At 43.7% G+C, this 20,996-nt stretch overlaps 1 protein-coding gene across 22 annotated transcripts in view; it reads left to right on the forward strand.

Annotated features, from left to right (window-relative positions):
- The window catches only part of LOC110501784 (microtubule-associated protein 2), a 176,245-nt gene that overhangs the window by 111,720 nt on the left and 43,529 nt on the right, over nt 1-20,996 (forward strand). The window contains exon 1 of one of the 22 annotated variants that reach the window (XM_036959161.1): nt 8,043-8,167. The exons of 20 other annotated variants lie outside the window; for them this stretch is intronic. The gene's annotated coding sequence lies outside the window, so the exon portion shown is untranslated. Of the gene's footprint in view, nt 1-8,042; nt 8,168-20,996 lie in introns of those variants that run through there. One more of the 22 variants, XM_036959162.1, reaches the window with a different exon arrangement.

The following is a 20,996-nucleotide window of genomic DNA, read 5'->3' on the forward strand; positions in this document are numbered from 1 at the left end:
GGATTTTTAGGAATTATCTTTGAAAGACAGGGTCCTGAAAAGGGTCGATTCATTTTTTGCTGAGTTTATACACCCACACACAGTCTACTCCCTCTTTAGATTCATACTCCATTATTACTGTGGCAAATAAGGATGAAAATCCCCCTTTACTCAGAGCAAACAAGGCACACGCACACATACACCTTTCCTTCTATCCCTCTCCACACACACTGTACCCTGCTCCATTTTCTCCTCCTCCTGTTGCCATGGCAGCAACCCCTACAATTTAGTTTGCCAGAGCTCTATTGTCCCTGCAATCTTTCTGCCTTTACATGTCTATTTTTGCTGACAAACAGAACCGAACACTACCCACTACTGCCGCTTTCCACCATTTACAGCACAGAACAGAAACCCATTTACCATCTCTGACAGGAGTCGTATTAACCTCCTGTACCTCGATCTTAACTGCAGTATGCTGCTATTGTCTGTCATTCATTTACACTGCATCAGATAGCTAGCCTGTTAGATTGAATACTATGCACTGTTTAAGACCATATCCCAAACTATTGGTCAAGAAGAAGCAGTAAAGAACACAGAGTATCTTATCTGTTATCACCACACATACAGTACACTGTACCCTGTGCAATGAGCGCCATTAGTATCTAGCCTGGACAGTATGGTTAAGGCTCAAATAGTCTGTTCCAAACATTGACTACAGCGTCTATAAATCAAAGTCAATTTACAACTTTGTTGACATTTACTCCCCACACTCTGTAGCGATGGAACACAATTGGGTAATTACAACTGTCTTTGACTATGACTTTTAGCAAGGTTACTGAAGATGTTGTACTATTACGTGTTGCCTTAATGCTAAGTGCTTTCTATATTCTTCAGGTAAGTGTTTGGCATGTAGAGAATATTATGCATGTTAAGGACATGGCACTTCCCTTTTTAATGCAATCACCCTAATTCAAGCCAGCACCAACTCTGCGTTCTCTCTCTCTCTCTCTCTCTCTCTCTCTCTCTCTCTCTCTCTCTCTCTCTCTAGCTCTCTCTCCCGCTCTCTCCCGCTCTCTGTTTCTCTTGGTCGTGTTTTTTAGAACTTGTTACAGAGGAATGTCAAGAAGCCAATTTGCTGCTTCAATGGCTCTTCAGCATCTGGAGGGCTTTGAAGAGGAAAAGCGGTGGCATGCAGGGTTAAAGTGAGCCAGCTTGGTCCAGCTCTAGCCCCCATGCCACCGTACTGTCTTCCCATCCTGTCCACCCTTCATGGTCTGGCCTCACAAAACACCCCAATAGACAGACACACAGCTGGGGAGGATCCTTCAGTATAATACGGCCAGAGGTCCAGGGCCTGTATGAGACCGAGTAAAGGATCAGCTTTGCATTTTAGAATAAATATGATTATATTGGCAGGGGGGACCTGATCTTAGATCAGCAGTCGTACTCTGAGATGCGTTGTGCCTACGGGTTCAGGTCCTAACAGTATCAAACACAGAGTACCAGCACTGCTCTATGGTCAAGACTTCTTTTCAGTAGCAGTAGGTTTTACCATTTTTCAGATTTTGAGATGATGTTCCAGTGTCTTTGATGTGTCTTGTTGATAATGAGGTAAATGGAAAACTGCTGCTGTTAGATATAGTCATTATGAAAAAGCAGAGAGGATCAGGTTGTTTTGTCTTCTAAAATACTGACAGACAAGGACCATCCTGCCCGCTGCCTTCTGTAGCAAGCACCATGAGAGAAGCTGTCCAATGCTAAAACAACATCTGAAGTGAGAGGATGATTAGCTAATGTCTTTCCTCCCTTCGGCACTCAGTGTTATGCACTTTCATATTGCATAACATAATGCATACCTAGACATAATGTCAGTGTTATGCACTTTCATATTGCATAACATAATGCATACCTAGACATAATGTTGGTGTCATGCAGTGTTTCGTTCTAGTTGGATGGATCTGTATTATGTTTCCATAAGTTAAAGGATTCAAAACTCTGTGAAATAAATGTAAATTAAGCTACAAAGACTTCGCCATGGCTTCAAGGAACTAAAGAATAGAACTGAAAATGTAAAGAGTTATTACCCTATTATACTGTAAAAAGTGGGACGGCACTGTCGTTCTTCTGAATTGGTATGATCCAAAATTATCCTTTGGTTCGTTCAACCTATTCTATTCAGTTTTTCTGAAATCAAATAACGAATTTGACAGGTCAATGTGATTTTTTTTATTGAATGAAAGCTTCTAAATTGCTTTCAACACCTCATTCAGAATCACATCGAATCGCAGTGCGCGCAATGTAGCAGCAGCTGCCTACCAGAAGGCGTGGCCTATTTTGGGTGTGGCTTTCAGATTGTTCTTTTTGGCCACCCGTGAGAATGAATGTCAATCAGGTAATGTTTTTATTTTTATTTGCATGATTATATGTTCACTGCAAGCACTAAATCTTAAATAATATCTACGTAAGTACTGTGATACTTAAGAGCCTGGAAAGTTTTCTATTAGTGATGGGAAGTTTTACTGTCCAGTCAAAATAATTAATCTTCCGACTCATTGTTAATTTGACTCAGTAATGCCCAGAGAACGCTGGACATGATTCTACAAGCCTCTTGTTCACATGTTGTTCACCATAGGAGCTTATTGGAGCTGTAATTTGTGACTGTGACTTGTAAAAGTGTGCTTTAAACACTGTATTGATTGCTAGGAATACAAATACAATTATCTCTTGATACATTTGAAATGAGGTCTAGATTGTGAATAACTTCACATCACTCTAATCATCAAGATGGCAGCAGGGCAGTTTTGCTGAACATGTTGTGTCACACTGTTTGTTTGTTTCTGTTTGTTTGTGTTACACGTTTTTATTACTTAGCAAAACCGTTATAGGCTGCGAGAGTTGTCATTAAACAACAGGCAAAATCAAAAATCCTTCAGAATTAAAGCAGTAAATTGACATCTGCTGGTTTCTACACGAGGAGATACAACTGGTGTGGTGCCCTCCCTGAAAGCCGAGAGAGGATACATCTGTGCTGTGACTGATGGTCTAGACATGTTGGGTCGACTAGCCTTGGTACTCCTCGACGGTCAGTGTTTCGCCATTCTACCGGAGTCTTCTGACTCCTTACCTGCCCCGCTGTGTGGTGGAAGCCGGAGGTTGGTATCTGCTCTTTGATATAACGTCTAGATGCGCTGGGCTTCCTAGCCCAGTATACCCCTGCCGGGTGGACTAGCCCCCAGTGATTGGCTGGTCTACTGGGCCCGCTCTACCTCATTGTGCGGTAGCCTACTGCAAGGCGACTGGGCGCATTGACCAGACCTACACACTGGGCGAAATCCCCGTCAGTACATTTCTACAGTGGCTGTTGAACACGCTGACCTTTCTAGCTAACACGGAACCCAAACCGGCTGCACATGTGCGCCATCGCGCATAAATATATTTTGTTCTCCCACACCAAACGCAATCACGACACGCAGGTTAAAATATCAAAACAAACTCTGAACCAATTACATTAATTTGGGGACAGGTCAAAAAGCATCAAACATTTATGGCAATTTAGCTAGCTAGCTTCCACTTGCTAGCTAATTTGTCCTATATAGCTAGCTTGCTGATGCTAGTTAATTGTTCTTTGGATATAAACATTGACTTGTTATTTTACCTGAAATGCACAAGGTCCTCTACTCCGACAATTAATCCACACATAAAACGGTCAACCAAATCGTTTCTAGTCATTTCTCCTCCTTCCAGGCTTTTTCTTCTCTTGACTTTATATTGCGATTGGCAACTATCATAAATTAGATGCATTGCCGTCACCGACCTAGTTTGTCTTTCAGTCACCCACGTGGGTATAACCAACAAGGAGATGGCACGTGGGTACCTGCTTCTATAAACCAGTGAGGTGATGGGAGAGGCAGGACTTGCAGCGCGATCTGCGTCAGAAATAGAACTGACTTCTATTTTAGCCCTTGGCAACGCAGACGCTCGTTGGCGCGCGCGAGCAGTGTGGGTGCAATAATTGAATAATATAGATTTCTAAGTTTATTTTGCAATGCTCACGCACACGACGCGAGCGGTCTGGTCAGTTAACAAAGCTTGGGCACACTTGCTTTCTAACTCTACTAGCCCTGTAGGCTACAGCTGAACATTTTTGGGAAATTTAAGGTTTAAAATGATTGAATTAGTATATTTTAATTTTGTTTTCTTTTTGTTTTAGTGAACTGTTGGATTCAGTGGTTAAAATAGGTATTTATGTACAAATGGTTTTAATTGCTGTCTACATGTGCTATGACCTCATTGCATAGTCTAAATGATCAAAAACAATCTCATCTCCCTAACCCAGACATACCGCTAAACCCTACTTTGACTGATGATATTGCAGCGTTGATCTTTCCGAGGGAATCGATTGTGTTACCATTTGACTCCTACTGTGACATGCACATGAAACCTTCTCATCTACAGGGTTTGGTCTGGCTAAAAACGGTGCTTGTTGTATTAGATGACTGTAGTTTGGATTGTTTTAAATTATCTAAGTGCAGAGAGATTTTAGAAATAAATAAATCAAGGTGTTTTATTATTCTTCTGCTTTTGGTGTCAGGAAACATTCATCCAAACCCAGGCCCACTGGCTATAGATGAACTTCCCACTCCAACTAATTTAAAAAACTAGATCAGGGTTGGGTCTGATGCATGTGAGGAGTTTGATGCCAAAATTGGACATGATAAATGTCTAGGTTCACACTAATGACCCAGATGTCATAGTATCGTCCGAGAACAGGCTTAGAAATCTGTTCTAAATCAGTCTATAGGCTTGGATGGTTATAATGTTTATCGATGTGACCGACAAAGTAAGGGGGAGTTATAGCCATCTATATTAAAGACAAATATGTGGTTACTGAACTAAGGTCTTGTCACGCCCTGGCCATAGATTGGCCATAGAGAGGCCTTTTATTTATTTTGGTTAGGCCAGGGTGTGACTAGGGTGGGCATTCTATGTCCTTTTTTCTATGTTTTGTATTTCTATGTCTTGGCCTGGTATGGTTCTCAATCAGGGACAGCTGTCTATCGTTGTCTCTGATTGAGAACCATACTTAGGTAAGTTAACTTAACTTGTTTTTTGTTCTTCGTTTTGTCTGCATCTTTTTTAAATAAAGTTAAAATGTACGCTTACCATGCTTCACCTTGGTCCAGTCCTTCAGCCAGCCGTGACAGGTCTTTATCTAAACCAAAACAGTTTGAGTTTTTAGAAGCTGAAAGCTCCAGCTATCGAAAGCGGTGAACTTAGATTTGAAAGGATGTTATTGACCTCCATCTGCAACAGTAGAATCCCTGGATTCTCTGGCTGAACTGATGCGTGGTTGGGGGGGAAATTAAATGGTCCTTATGGGCGATTTTAAACTGGGATTGGTTATCTCCAAACTCTGAGGTCATTAAATTTGACTCAAATTATTAATGTGGTTACAAGACTCAATCCCAAAGACATCTCTAAATCAACACTTATTGGTGTTATTCTAGCAAACATTCCGCATAAATTCTCGGGCGTTGAGATTTTCGATAATGATTTATGTGATCATTGTGCAGTTGCTTCCATTAGAGACACCAAATCCCCAAAGTGCCCCCTTCGGTTCATAGTCAAACTACATTTTAGGCAGTTCTGTAAGCAGGCATTCCTGCATGAACTTTATGCAACTGGGAAAGGAGTGCGCTTATTCCAGATATCGAAGTGGCATTCTCCTATTTTCATTCCATGTTTTCTACTATCGGTGATAAACATGCCCCCTCAGTACCGGGTTAGAGGTAGAGACAATCCCTGGTTTACAGGGGAATTATCTGATTTAATCCATAAACGAAATACAGAAGGAGTGGCGGACTTACCATTACCACTTGCCAGAAAGAATCATTCCCAGACTGAATGGCAGTTATTCGGGGCATTGAGAAATAAGTGCACTTCTATTACGAATCTACCAAGGCCAACCTCAATAACCCAACAAATCCATGAATGCTATCACAAACTCTTCCACTTAAATTGACCTCAAGAATGACAAGAATAAACTCCCTTTTTCATGGTATCCAATTGTTAGTAGTTACTGTCTTGTCTCATCGCTACAACTCCCGTACGGGCTCAGGAAAGACGAAGGTCGAGAGCCATGCGTCCTCTGAAACACAACCCAACCCAACCCAAGCCACACTGCTTCTTAACACAGCATGCATCCAACCCGGAAGCCAGCTGCACTAATGTGTCAGAGGAAACACCGTACACCTAGCGACCTGGTCAGCGTGCACTGTGCACGGCCCGCCACAGGAGTCACTAGTGCGTAATGAGAGGAGGATATCCCTACCTGCCAAACCATCTCTAACCCAGACGACACTAGGCCAATTGTGCGTTGCCCCACTGACCTCCCGGTCGCGGCCGGCTGCGACAGAGCCTGGGCTCGAACCCAGAGTCTCTGGTGGCACAGCTGGCGCTGCGATGCAGTGCCTTAGACCACTGTGCCACCCGGGAGGCCCCTGCTTGAGATGTTTAATGAGCATTTTGTTAAAGCTGGGCATTTATTTGGTAATGAATTGTATCTTGTGACACTTTGTCTTTTGTGTGTATTCTGTATTTTACTGTAATGTTTTATGGACACTCTGCTGTTTCCCTGTTTTGCCTTCTTGCCAGGTCACCCTCGCAAAAGAGGTTTTTACCCTCAATGGGTTTTACCTGGTTAAATAAATGTTATACATTTTTTTTAAATGACTCTTGGTGGAATGCATTGCTTGACTACCGTGAGGGTGAGAAGCACAATATCGTTGGCGACCTGCAGCCCCCCAAACAATTATTTATTGAGTTTGAGTTTGTTGAGCAGAAGGCGTGGCGGACTTACCATTAGGGACCTTGTGAGCTGAGCACTCGAGGTCCGCCAACCCCCCTTCAACGTTGCAAAGGAAATAGGGAAGGAGGGAGGGGGGTTTTGCCTGGTGACTTTTCAAAGGTTAATGAGGCCACATTACTGACAAAAAAGGCATACCAAAAAAGTTAATGAATCCATACAGCGAACAATAATTCATAATAGATCACTCATTTATTTCCTTTCATATATTCATATATTTCAGAGCACTATTAAAGTAATACTTTGGGATTTTCCCCAGTCAGATGAACTCATGGATACCATTTTTATGTCTCCAGTATGAAGGAAGTTATGAGGTAGTTTTGAGAGCCAATGTTAACTAGAGTTAGTGCAATTACTGCAAAAGTAATTGCTAGCATCTGCTGGCTCTAATTAACTTATCCTCTGCAGCAGAGGTAACTCTGAGTCTTCCTTTCCTGTGGTGGTCCTCATGAGATGCAGTTATTGCTAGCATTCGCTAGTTAGCAATTACTTTAACGGATACAGTTGTCCTGGTTTTCTGTTGCGGTCGTTGTGAAGGACTCCGTTTCCGATGTGTTAACTTAACGTAGCAGGCCTTTCTTTCTTTCTGGTCCTGATGAGAAAACAATAACTGTTGGGGGAGGTTCTCTTTTGCACTGTTGAACCAATCCAGTAAATGTGGAGGAGGAGTTAACATGGAGTGTCGCCTTGTTAATGTTCAAAAGCGGAAGGCTTTCTTTCTATTTCCCCTGAAAACTGGATGCATCCGGTTGTTATCAACTCCGCAGAGTGGTGCTGTTGAGGTGGTTGTGGAGCTGACAGTTGTCATGGTTTTCTATTGTGGTGGTTTTGGAGGAGACAGTTGTCATGGTTTTCATGAGCTTCCCCATGTACACGGGGTGCAGTTATTTAGTCAGTCAGTACCTTTGGCCTCATTATGTTGGTCATGGGGTGTGCTCATGCTGGGTGTGGCAGGTGAGCTCTCACAGACATTGAGAGAGAGAGGGGAGATGAGGGGAGGAGATCATGATGGGTGGTGACGAGGGGAGAGGAGGGAGAGAGGGATGGGTATGGGAGGAGAGGGGAGGGGAATAGAGCAACCAAAGCTCCGAATTAGACAGGGCCCAGACCACCTAAGTCGTGTGTTGCTGTGGCAACAGCTCTGTTCCCTTCACACACGGAGGAGTTTTGGGGCTGGTATCTCTCTCTCTCCCCCCGCTCCACCCTGCCTTGCAGTGTGATGCAAGCCTGCGTTTGGCAGTGTGTCTGACTCTGTGGCTGCCTCAGGTCTCAGCTCCAGGGGAATCAGTTTGTCGCTTTGCTCTACTGGTCTGACCAGTACAGGTAAAGAAAAGCTTTTCTGTCCTGGTAGTGTATCTCAGTACAGTGTTGTCTGCATGTCTGTGAGGATTTTAGTTTTGTATTATAATATAACTGTCCTTCTCTTTTATACTGCTGTGCTATTTCATTGAGATACATTTTGATATGTTTTTATTTATTCATGTTTTTATTGATTATTCATGTGTTAAGGCCAATGAGACAAACTTGCTAAGAGCACTAACAGTTGTCACTGTATACTGTTAATTTGACTCATTCTGTCAGGAAGGGCTGAAATGAGACTGAAGAAGACAGTTGTCATTAACATTAGATGTGTTTGTGTGTGTGTTTGCGGTGTAGCTGTCAGATAGTAAAAACCAACAACTTTGTGATGCTGTGTGTGCATGTGTGTGTGTGCGTGTGTTTGTGTGTGTGAGGTAGGTGAGGTGTGTTTAAGCCTGTGTCGTTGTGTGCCTTTGAGACAGAAGATGATCTGGATGCAGGACACATCACTGCCCAGTCTGTGAGGAGGTAGGGAGGGAACGAGGGAAAGGAAGAGCAAAGGAGAGATGGTATCTGTCAAGGTGAAGGAGTGAGCGGTGCATGTCTGCCTGGAGGGAGGGAGAGAGGAAGGGAAGAGCGAGGGATAGAAGGGAAGAGCGAGGGAGAGAAGGTATCTGTCTAGGTGATGGAGAGAGCGGCGCATGTCTGCCTGGAGGGAGGGAGAGAGGAAGAGAAGAGCGAGGGATAGAAGGGAAGAGCGAGGGAGAGAAGGTATCTGTCTAGGTGAAGGAGAGAGGGAGAGAGAGAGGAGAGGGAGAGAGGGAGAGAGAGAGGAAGGGAAGAGCGAGGGAGGGATAGAAGGGAAGAGCGAGGGAGGGAGAGAAGGGAAGAGCGAGGGAAAGGGGATAGAAGGGAAGAGCGAGGGAGGGAGGGAGGGATAGAAGGGAAGAGTGAGGGAAAGGGGATAGAAGGGAAGAGCGAGGGAGGGAGGGATAGAAGGGAAGAGCGAGGGAATCTGTCTAGGTGAGGGTGGGAGTGGTGCCATGTCTGTCTGGAGGGAGGGAGGAAGGGAAGAGCGAGGGAAAGGGGATAGAAGGGAAGAGCGAGGGAGGGAGGGATAGAAGGGAAGAGCGAGGGAGAGAAGGTATCAGTCTAGGAGAGGGAGTGAGCAGTGCATGTCTGTCTGGAAGGAGGGAGGGAGATCATCATAGCCAAGCTGTAGTCTCCAGAATAGAATGACGTTATGGTCATGTCAAAAGAAGCAGGATAGAGACCTAAGTAATAGAACTTAGAGATGGCAAATGTATTTTCTCCTATGCATACAACATAGGCAATAGGGTACCATTTGACACCCAGCCTTTTACTGTGTGTGTTGGAATGTCACACTGTGTGGTTGATCTGCTAGGTCAGTCGGACTGAGACCAAAGAGGTGAAGGCTGGAAGTTCCTCTCTAGATTTCTTCCTAGGTTCCTGCCTTTCTAGGGAGTTTTTCCTAGCCGCTGTGCTTCTACATCTACATTGATTGCTGTTTGGGGTTTTAGGCTGGGTTTCTGTGTAAGTAATATCTGCTAATGTAAAAAAGCCTTTAGAAATACATTTGATTTCATTTGGAGGAATCTGTCAATAATCTGTCAGTACTTTCTCAGTGGGTCTATGGTGAATTTACCTCTTCTTTTTCTTCAGCATATTAGATTTATACCGAACAAAAATGTAAACGCGACATCTAAAGTGTTGGTCCCATCTTTCATGAGCTGAAATAAAAGATCCCATACGCCTCAAAAATCTTGTTTCTCTCAAGTGTTGTGCACAGATGTGTTTATATCCGTGTTTGTGAGCCTTTCTCCTTAATCCATTCACCTGACAGGTGTGGCATATCAAGAAGCTGATTAAACAGCATGATCATTACACAGATGCACCTTGTGATGGGAACAATAAAAGGCCACTCTAAAATGTGCAGTTTTGTCACACAACACAAAGTTTTGAGGGAGCATGCAATTGGCATGCTGACTGCAGGAATGTCCACCAGAGCTGTTGTCAGAGAATTGAATGTTTATTTCTGTACCATAAGCCACATCCAACTTTCGTTTTAGAGAATTTGGCAAGTACTTCCTACCAGCCTTACAACCGCAGAACCACACCAGCCCAGGACCTCCACATCTGCACCAACTGTCAGAAACATTCTCAGGAAAGCTCATCTGCGTGCTCGTCGTCCCCAACAGCGTCACCCATTGAGCATGTTTGGGATGCTCTGGGTCAACGTGTATGACACGTGTTCCAGTTCCCGCCAATATCCGGCATCTTTGCACAGCCAGTGAATAGGAATGATACAACATTCCACAGGCCACAATCAACAGTCTGATCAACTCTATATGAAGGAGACATGTCACGCTGCATGAGGCAAATGGTGATCACACCAGATACTGATTTTTTTCTGATAAAAAAATAAATATATTTTTTATTTATTCAGCCCTTCTTACATCAGCTGATATCTCAAAGTGCTGTATAGAAACCCAGCCTAAAACCCCCAAACAGCAAGCAATGCAGATGTAGAAGCACAGTGGCTAGGAAATACTCCCTAGAAAGGCCAAAACCTAGGAAGAAACCTAGAGAGGAACCAGGCTATGAGGGGTGGCCAGTCCTCTTCTGGCTCTGCCGGGTGGAGATTATAACAGAACAAGGCCAAGATGTTCAAATGTTCATAAATGACCAGCATGGTCGAATAATAATAATCACAGTAGTTGTCGAGGGTCCAGCAAATCAGCACCTCAGGAGTAAATGTCAGTTGGCTTTTCATAGCGGATCATTAAGAGTATCTCTACCGCTCCTGCTGTTTCTAGAGAGTTGAAAACAGCAGGTCTGGGACAGGTAGCCCGTCAAGTGAACAGGTCAGGGTTCCATAGCCGCAGGCAGAACAGTTGAAACTGGAGCAGCAGCACGGCCAGGTGGACTGGGGACAGCAAGGAGTCATCATGCCAGGTAGTCCTGAGGCATGGTCCTAGGACTCAGGTCCTCCGAGAGAGAGAAAGAAAGAGAGAATGAGAGAGCATACTTAAATTCACACAGGATACCGGATAAGACAGGAGAAGTACTCCAGATATAACAAACTGACCCTAGCCCCCCGACACATAAACTACTGCAGCATAAATACTGGAGGCTGAGACAGGAGGGGTCAGGAGACACTGTGGCCCCATCCGATGATACCCCCGGACAGGGCCAAACAGGAAGGACATAACCCCACCCACTTTGCCAAAGCACAGCCCCCACACCACTAGAGGAATATCTTCAGCCACCAACTTACCATCCTGAGACAAGGCCGAGGATAGCACACAAAGATCTCCGCCATGGCACAACCCAAGGTGGGGCGCCAACCCAGACAGGAAGATCACGTCAGTGACTCAACCCACTCAAGTGACGCACCCCTCCTAGGGACGGCATGAAAGAGCACCAGTAAGCCAGTGACTCAGCCCCTGTAATAGGGTTAGAGGCAGAGAATCCCAGTGGAGTGAGGGGAACCGGCCAGGCAGAGACAGCAAGGGTGGTTCGTTGCTCCAGAGCCTTTCCGTTCACCTTCATACTCCTGGGCCAGACTACACTCAATCATATGACCCACTGAAGAGATGAGTCTTTTGGAAAGACTTAAAGGTTGAGACCGTGTCTGCATCTCTCACATGGGTAGGCAGACCATTCCATAAAAATGGAGCTCTATAGGAGAAAGCCCTGCCTCCATCTGTTTCCTTAGAAATTCTAGGGACGATTAGGAGTCCTGTGTCTTGTGACCGTAGCGTAGGTGTAGGTATGTACGGCAGGACCAAATCGGAAAGATAGGTAGGAGCAAGCCCAAGTAATGCTTGATAGGTTAGCAGTAAAACTTTGAAATCAGCCCTTGTCTTAACAGGAAGCCAGTGTAGGGAGGCTAGCACGGGAGTAATATGATCAAATTTTTTGGTTCTAGTTAGGATTCTAGCAGCCGTATTTAGCACTAACTGAAGTTTATTTAGTGCTTTATCCGGGTAGCCGGAAAGTAGAGCATTGTAGTAGTCTAACCTAGAAGTAACAAAAGCATGGATTAATTATTCTGCAACATTTTTGGACAGAAAGTTTCAGATTTTTGCAATGTTACATAGATGGAAAAAAGCTGTCCTTGAAACAGTCTTGATATGTCAAAAGAGAGATCAGGGTCCAGAGTAACGCCGCGGTCCTTCACAGTTTTATTTGAGATGACTGTACAACCATCAAGATTGATTGTCAGATTCAACAGAAGATCTCTTTGTTTCTTGGGACCTAGATCAAGCATCTCTGTTTTGTCCGAGTTTAAAAGTAGAACGTTTGCAGCTATCCACTTCCTTATGTCTGAAACACAGGCTTCTAGCGAGGGCAATTTTGGGGCATCACCATGTTTCATTGAAATGTACAGCTGTGTGTCATCCGCATAGCAGTGAAAGTTAACATTATGTTTTCGAAAGACATGCCCAAGAGGTAAAATATATAGTGAAAACAATAGTGGTCCTAAAACGGAACCTTGAGGAACACCGAAATTTACAGTTGATTTGTCAGAGGACAAACTATTCACAGAGACACACTGATATCTTTCCGACAGATAAGATCTAAACCAGGCCAGAACTTGTCCGTGTAGTCCAATTTGGGTTTCCAATCTCTCCAAAAGAATGTGGTGATCGATAGTATCAGAAGCAGCACTAAGGTCTAGGAGCACAAGGACAGATGCAGAGCCTCGGTCTTAAAATGTTTTAACGCCATTAAAATGTAATTTACCACCTTCACAAGTGCTGTCTCAGTGCTATGATGGGGTCTAAAACCAGACTGAAGCATTTCATATACATTGTTTGTATTCAGGAAGGCATTGAGTTGCTGCGCAACAGCCTTTTCTAAAAATGTTGAGAGGAATGGAAGATTCGATATAGATCGATAGTTTTTTATATTTTCTGGGTCAAGGTTTGGCTTTTTCAAGAGAGGCTTTATTATTTCCACTTTTAGTGAGTATGTTCAACAGAGGAGGGCGAAGCACAGGAAGCAGCTCTTTCAGTAGTTTAGTTGGAATAGGTTCCAGTATGCAGCTTCAAGGTTTAGAGGCCATGATTATTTTCATCATTGTGTCAAGAGATATAGTACTAAAACACTTTAGTGTCTCTCTTGATCCTAGGTCCTGGCAGAGTTGTGCCAGGACCTAGGATCACGATCTCTTTCAATAATGGCAGGAATGGAGGAGGTCTTTATCCTAGTGAGATTGCTAAGGAGAACACTGCCATGTTTAGTTTTGCCCAACCTAGGTTGAGGCACAGACACGGTCTCAATGGGGATAGCTGAGCTAACTACACTGACTGTGCTAGTGGCAGACTCCGCTAAGCTGGCAGGGTTGCTAACAGCCTGCTGCCTGGCCTGCATCCTATTTCATTGCGGAGCTAGAGGAGTTAGAGCCCTGTCTATGTTGGTAGATGAGATGAAAGCACCCCTCCAGCTAGGATGGAGTCCGTCACTCCTCAGCAGGCCAGGCTTGGACCTGTTTGTGGATGAGTCCCAGAAAGAGGGCCAATTATCTACAAATTCTATCTTTTGGGAGGGGCAGAAAACAGTTTTCAACCAGCGATTGAGTTGTGAGACTCTGCTGTAGAGCTTATCACTCCCCCTAACTGGTAGCGGGCCAGAGACAATTACTCGATGCCAGCACATCTTTCTAGCTGATTTACACGCTGAAGCTATGTTGCGCTTGGTGACCTCTGACTGTTTCATCCTAACATTGTTGGTGCTGACGTGGATAACAATATCTATATACTCTCTACACTCGCCAGTTGTAGCTTTAGTCAGCACCATCTTCAGATTAGCCTTAACATCGGTAGCCCTGCCCCCTGGTAAACAGTGTATGATCGCTGGATGATTCGTTTTAAGTCTAATACTACTGGTAATGGAGTCGCCAATGACTAAGGTTTTCAATTTGTCAGAGCTAATGATGGGAGGCTTCGGCTTCTCAGACCCCGTAAGGAGTAGGAGGAGTAGAGGGAGGAGTAGAGACCAGAGAAGGCTCAGCCTTAGAATCCGACTCGCTGCTCAATGGGGAAAACCGGTTGAAAGTTTATGTTGGCTGATTGAGCGACACCGTTTTAGCATTCCTACAGCATTTCCCTCCAGAAGCCATGAGAAAGTTGTCCAGCTGCAGGGACCGTGCGAGGGGATTTATACTAACGTTACTGTCTGTACCTACTGGTGGCACAGACGCTGTTTCATCCTTTCCTACACTGAAATTACCCTTGCCTAACGATTGCGTCTGAAGGTGGGCTTGCAGCACAGCTATCCTCGCCGTAAGGCGATCGTTCTCCTGTATATTATGAGTCCAGTGACTGCAATTAGAAGGCATCATGTTAATGTTTCTACTTAGCTTCGGCTGTTTGAAGTCCTGACAAACCATGTCCAGATAAAGCGTCCCGAATGAAAAAGTTTATTTTTAAAATTTGTTTTATTGAGTGATGGAAAAACAAAAAATATAAACTGTAATTAAAAAGTAAAAACTGTGAAGTTGTCAGGTAGCAAAGTAAGGTTGGCAACAAAACGCACAGCAACACGTAAACAAGTCTGAAAATTGTGACCGGAAATGACCACTCTATTGCTGCTAGCTGCACACCCCTACCTTTTTCAAGGAATCTGTGACCAACAGATGCATATCCGTATTCCCAGTCATGTGATATCCATAGATTAGGGCCTAATGAATGTATTTCCATTGACTGATTTCCTTATTTGAACTAAACTCAGCAAAAAAAGAAACGCCTTCTCACTGTCAACTGCGTTTATTTTCAGCAAACTTAAAACCTCTTGCTCCCACCTGAGACGCAGACGTCTCATCTAGACACCTGGAAATGCAAATGCGCTACGCTAAATGCTAAATGTACTCGTTAAAACTCAAACGTTCATTAAAACACACATGCAGGGTATTTAATTAAAGCTACACTCGTTGTGAATCTAGCCAACAAGTCAGATTTTTAAAATGCTTTTCGGCGAAAGCATGAGAAGCTATTATCTGATAGCATGCAACACCCCAATATACCTGAAGGGGACGTAAACAAAATAATTAGCGTAGCCGGCGCTACACAAAACGCAGAAATAAAATATAAAACATTCATTACCTTTGATGATATTCGTTGTTGGCACTCCTATATGTTCCATAAACATCACAATTGGGTATTTTTCCCGATTAAATCCGTCCATGTATGCCCAAAATATCCATTTGTATAGCCTGTCTGGTTCAGGAAAAATGCTCCCTTCCAAAACGCAACGTCATTTTTTAAATTATATAAGTTGCCTATATTCTTTGACAAAACACTTCAACCTACTTTTGTAACCCAACTTTAGGTATTTGTAAACGTTAATAATCGATAAAATTGATCACTGGGTCATCTGTATTCAATAGCAGCTACTCAAGAAAACGTTGTCCTTTGTCTCTCTTCCAAAAATCGATTCCTGTATGCTGGACGAAATGAAGGATCTATTTGTCATTACACAAAGGATTTTTGTCAATGAAAATGACGTTTTTGGCGACATCGTGTGGAAGTTGTTGGAACTGCAAGCTCCCGGCTATATATTTTTGCTTGCAGTAAACAATTCAGAGACTGGCGGATGAATACTTTTCTGTGGTTTTTGTGACCAGGTTTTTCTTGGGATTTCGCTTGCTGTTCACGTTCTGTTATAGTCACAGACATTATTTAAGCAGTTTTAGAAACTTCAGAGTGTTTTCTATCCACACATACTAATCATATGCATATACTATATTCCTGGCATGAGTAGCAGGACACTGAAATGTTGCGCAATTTTTAACAGAATGTTCGAAAAAGTAGGGGGTAGACGGAAGAGGTTAATTAACAGCTTACAGACAGTAGGCAATAAAGGTCCCAGTTATGAAAACTTAGGACACTGAAGAGGCCTTTCTACTGACTCTGAAAAACACCAAAAGAAAGATGCCCAGGGTACCTGCTCATCTGTGTGCACATGCCTTAGGCGTGCTGCAAGGAGGCATGAGGACTGCAGATGTGGCCAGGGCAATAAATTGCCATTTCCGTACTGTGAGACGCCTAAGACGGTGCCACAGGGAAACAGGACGGACAGCTGATAGTCCTCACAGTGGCAGACAACGTGTAACAACACCTGCACAGGATCGGTACATCTGAACATCACACCTGTGGGACGCAGGATGGCAACAACAACTGCACGAGTTACACCAGGAATGCACAATCCCTCTTTCAGTGCTCAGACTGTCCGCAATAGGCTGAGAGAGGCTGGACTGAGGGCTTGTAGGCCTGTTGTAAGGCAGGTCCTCACCAGACATCACCGGCAACAATGTCACCTATAGGCACAAACCCACCGTCACTGGACCAGACTCGAGTGGCAAAAAGTGCCCTTCACTGACGAGTCACCATTTTGTCTCACCAGGGGTGATGGTTGGATTTGCGTTAATCGTAGATGGAATGAACGTTACACAGAGGCCTGTACTCTGGAGTGGGATGGTCCGTCATGGTCTGGTGCGGTGTGTAACAGCATCACCGGACTGAGCTTGTTATCATTGCAGGCTATCTCAATCCTGTGCCTTACAGGGCCTTCTCCCTCATGTGGTACTGTTCCTGCAGGCTCATTCTGACATGACCCTCCAGCATGACAATGCCACCAGTCATACTGCTCATTCTGTGTGTGATTTCCTGCAAGACTGGAATGTTAGTGTTCTGCCATGGCCAGGGAAGAGCCCAGGTCTCAATCCCATTGAGCACGTCTGGGACCTGTTGGATCGGAGGGTGAGTGCTAGGGCCATGGGGTAACAATCTCACAGCAATAACTGGCAAATCTGGTACAGTCCATGAGGAGGAGATGCACTACAGTACTTAATGCAGCTGGTGGCCACACCAGATACTGACTGTTACTTTTGACCCCTCCTTTGTTCAGGGAGAAAATATTCAATTTCTGTTAGTCACATGTCTGTGGAACTTGTTCAGTTTATGTCTCAGTTGTTGAGTCTTGTTACGTTCATACAAATATTTACACATGTTAATGTCTTAATGACTGTTCCATAGGTGCATGTTCATTAATTGTTTATAGTTCATTGAACAAGCATGGAAAACAGTGTTTAAACCCTTTGCAATGAAGATCTGTGAAGTTATTTGGAATTTTACGAATTGTCTTTGAAAGACAGGGTCCTGAAAAAGGGACATTTCTTTTTTTGCTGAGTTTAAACTCCGCAAACTCATAACTCAATTTAACACCCTAGCCGTCCTACAATCTAAGCTAGATGCCCTCAATCTCACACAAATCAATCTCACACAATTTATCAATGAACCAACCAGGTTAAACCCCAAATCTGTAAACATGGGCACCCTCATAGATATCATCCTGACCAACTTGCCCTCTACACATCTGCTGTTTTCAACCAGGATCTCAGCGATCACTGCCTCATTGCCTGCGTCCGTTATGGGTCCGCGGTCAAACGATCACCCCTCATCACTGTCAAACGCTCCCTAAAACACTTCTTCGTGCAGGCCTTTCTAATCGACCTTGCCCAAGTATCCGGGAAGGATATTGACCTCATCCCGTCAGAAGAGGATGCCTGGTTGTTTTTTAAAAGGGCTTTCCTCACCATCTTAAATAAGCATGCACATTCAAAAAATGTAGAACTAAGAACAGATATAGCCTTTGGTTCACTCCAGACTTGACTGCCCTTGACCAGCACAATAACACCCTGTGGCGTACAGCACTAGCATCGAATAGTCCCGGCGATATGAAACATTTCAGGGAAGTCAGGAACCAATACACAGAATCAGTTAAGAAGGCTTGCTTTTTCACACAGAAATTAGCATCCTGCAGCACTAATTCCAAAAAGTTTTGTGACACTGTAAAGTCCATGAAGATTAAGAGTACCTCCTCCCAGCCGCCCATTGCACTGAGACTAGAAAACACTGTTACCACTGATAAATCCACGATAATCGTGAATTTCAATAATCACCTCTACGGCTGGCCAAGCTTTTCACCTGGCTATCCCAACCCCGGCCAACATCTCTGCACCCCGCACAGCAACTGGCCCAAGCCCCCCTCTGCTTCTCCTTCAACAAAATCCAGACACCTTATGTTCTGAAAGATCTGCAAAATCTGGATCCCTACAAATCAGCTAGGCTAGATAATCTGGACCTTCTCTTCCTAAAATTATCCACCACCATTGTTGCAACCCCTATTACTAGTCTGTTCAACCTCTCTTTCGTATCATCTGAGATTCCTAAAGATTGGAAAGCGGCCATGGTCATCCCTCTCTTCAAAGGGGGAAACACAAGACCCAAACTGTTACAGACCTATATCCATCCTTCCATGCCTTTCTTAAGTCTTTGAAAGCCAAATGAACAAACAGATCACCGACCATTTCGAATCCCACCGTACCTTCTCCTCTATGCAATCTGGTTTCCGAGCTGGTCACAGTTGCACCTCAGCCACGCTCAAGGTCCTAAACGATATCTTAACCACCATCGTTAAAAGACAGTACTGTGCAGCAGTCTTCATCAACCTGGCCAAGACTTTCGACTCTGTCAATCACCGTATTCTTATCGGCAGACTCAACAGCCTTCGTTTCTCTAATGGCTGCCTTGCCTGGTTCACTAACTACTACATCTGGACACTGCGCTAACAAACCTCCAAATGAGCTTCAACGCCATACAACACTCCTTCTGTGGCCTCCAACTGCTCAAGGCAAAGGGAACACCCCCTCCCATTCAGCTGAAAAAAATATTATTTAGAAATATTTAACTTTCACACAGTAACAAGTCCAATACAGCAAATGAAAGATAAACATCTTGTTAATCTACCCATCGTGTCCGATTTTTTACATGTTTTACAGTGAAAACACAACATATATTTATGTTAAATGACCACCAAATTCAAAGACACACACAGACATTTTTCACAGTCAGTCACAAAAGCAGAAATATAGATAAAATTAATCACTAACCTTTGATTATCTCCATCAGATGACACTCATAGGACATCATGTAATACATTTATTGTGTGTTTTGTTCGATAATGTGCATATATATATATAACATCTCAGTTTACATTGGCGCGTTACTTGCAGTAATGTTTTGATTCCAAAACATCCGGTGATTTTGCAGAAATACTCACAATAAACATTGATAAAAGATGCAAGTGTTATTCACAGAATTAAAGATAAACGTATCCTCTATGCAACCGCTACAAAAAACACTATAAATATTCACTTACCTTTGAATATCAGAAGGCAGTTCCAGGAATCCCAGTTCGACAATAAATGACTGATTTGTTCCATAAAGCCCACCATTTAGCCACTTGTTGTTAGCCTGTTCAGCCTAGCATTCAATCCTCAAAAAGCCTGAACAATTCCTCCAGACAAAGAGCTATTATGAGCCCCTCCTTTATAGTAGAATCATACAACCAGAATCTAAAGACGGTGACATCTTGTGGAAGCCCTAGGAAGTGCACAAACATCCATATGTAAGCTGGACCTCAAATGGCACTGTTTTCAAAATTGAGGTCTCACTTCCTGTTTGGATTTCTTCTCAGGTTTTTGTCTGCCATATGAGTTCTGTTATACTCACAGACATAATTCAAACAGTTTTAGAAACTTCTGAGTGTTGTCTATCCACCAGTAATAATACTATGCATATATTCCCATCTGGGAAAGAGTAGGAGGCAGTTTACTCTGGGCACGCCTTTCATCCAAAAGTGAACATGCTGCCCCCTATTCCCAACATGCTAGTAAAACTAAATGCATGCTCTTCAAACGATCGCTGCCCGCACCCGCCCTCCTGACTAGCATCACTACTCTGGACGGTCCTGACTTAGAATATGTGGACAATTACAAATACCTAGGTGTCTGGCTACACTATAAACTCTCCTTCCAGACACATTAAGCATCTCCAATCCGAAGTTAAATCTAGAATCGGCTTCCTATTTCACAACAAAGCCTCCTTCACTCATGCTGCCAAACATACCCTCATAAAATGGACTATCCTACCAATCCTTGACTTCAGCGATGTCATTTACAAAATAGCCTCCAACACTCTACTCAGCAAATTGGATGCAGTAAATCACAGTGCCATCCGTTTTGTCACCAAAGTCCCATATACTAACCACCACTGCGACCTATATGCTCTTGTTGGCTGGTCCTCGCTATGTATTCATCGCCAAACCCACTGGCTCCAGATTATTTATAAGTCTTTGCTCGGTAAAGCGCCGCCTTATCTCAGCTCACGGGTCACCATAGCAACACCCACCCATAGCACGTGCTCCAGCAGGTATATTTCACTGGTCATCCCCATAGCTAACACCTCTTTGGCTGCCTATCCTTCCAGTTCTCTGCTGCCAATGACTGGAACGAATTGCAAATATCACTGAAGTTGGAGACTTATATCTCCCTCACTAACTTTAAGCATCAGCTGACAGAGCAGCTTACCAATCGCTGCAGCTGTACACAGCCCATCTGTAAATAGCCCATCCAACCAACTACCTACCTCATCCCCATATTTGTTTTTGTTTTCTGCTCTTTTGCACACCAGTATTTCTACTTGCACATCCTCATCTGCACATGTATCACTCCAGTGTAAATTGCTAAATTGTAACTACTTTGCCACTATGGCCGGTTATTGACTGTACGTTTGTTTATCCCATGTGTAACTGTGTTGTTGTTGTCGCACTGCTTTGCTTTATCTTGGCCAGGTCACAGTTGTAAATGAGAACTTGTTCTCAACTGGTCTACCTGGTTAAATAAAGGTTAAATAAAAATGTATGAATAAATAAATAACTGAAAGTGTTGGTTCTTGGATTTATATTTTTGTTCAGTACATCAGGC

Source organism: Oncorhynchus mykiss, chromosome 22 (genome assembly GCF_013265735.2).
Source record: "Oncorhynchus mykiss isolate Arlee chromosome 22, USDA_OmykA_1.1, whole genome shotgun sequence".
Lineage (NCBI taxonomy): Eukaryota > Metazoa > Chordata > Actinopteri > Salmoniformes > Salmonidae > Oncorhynchus > Oncorhynchus mykiss.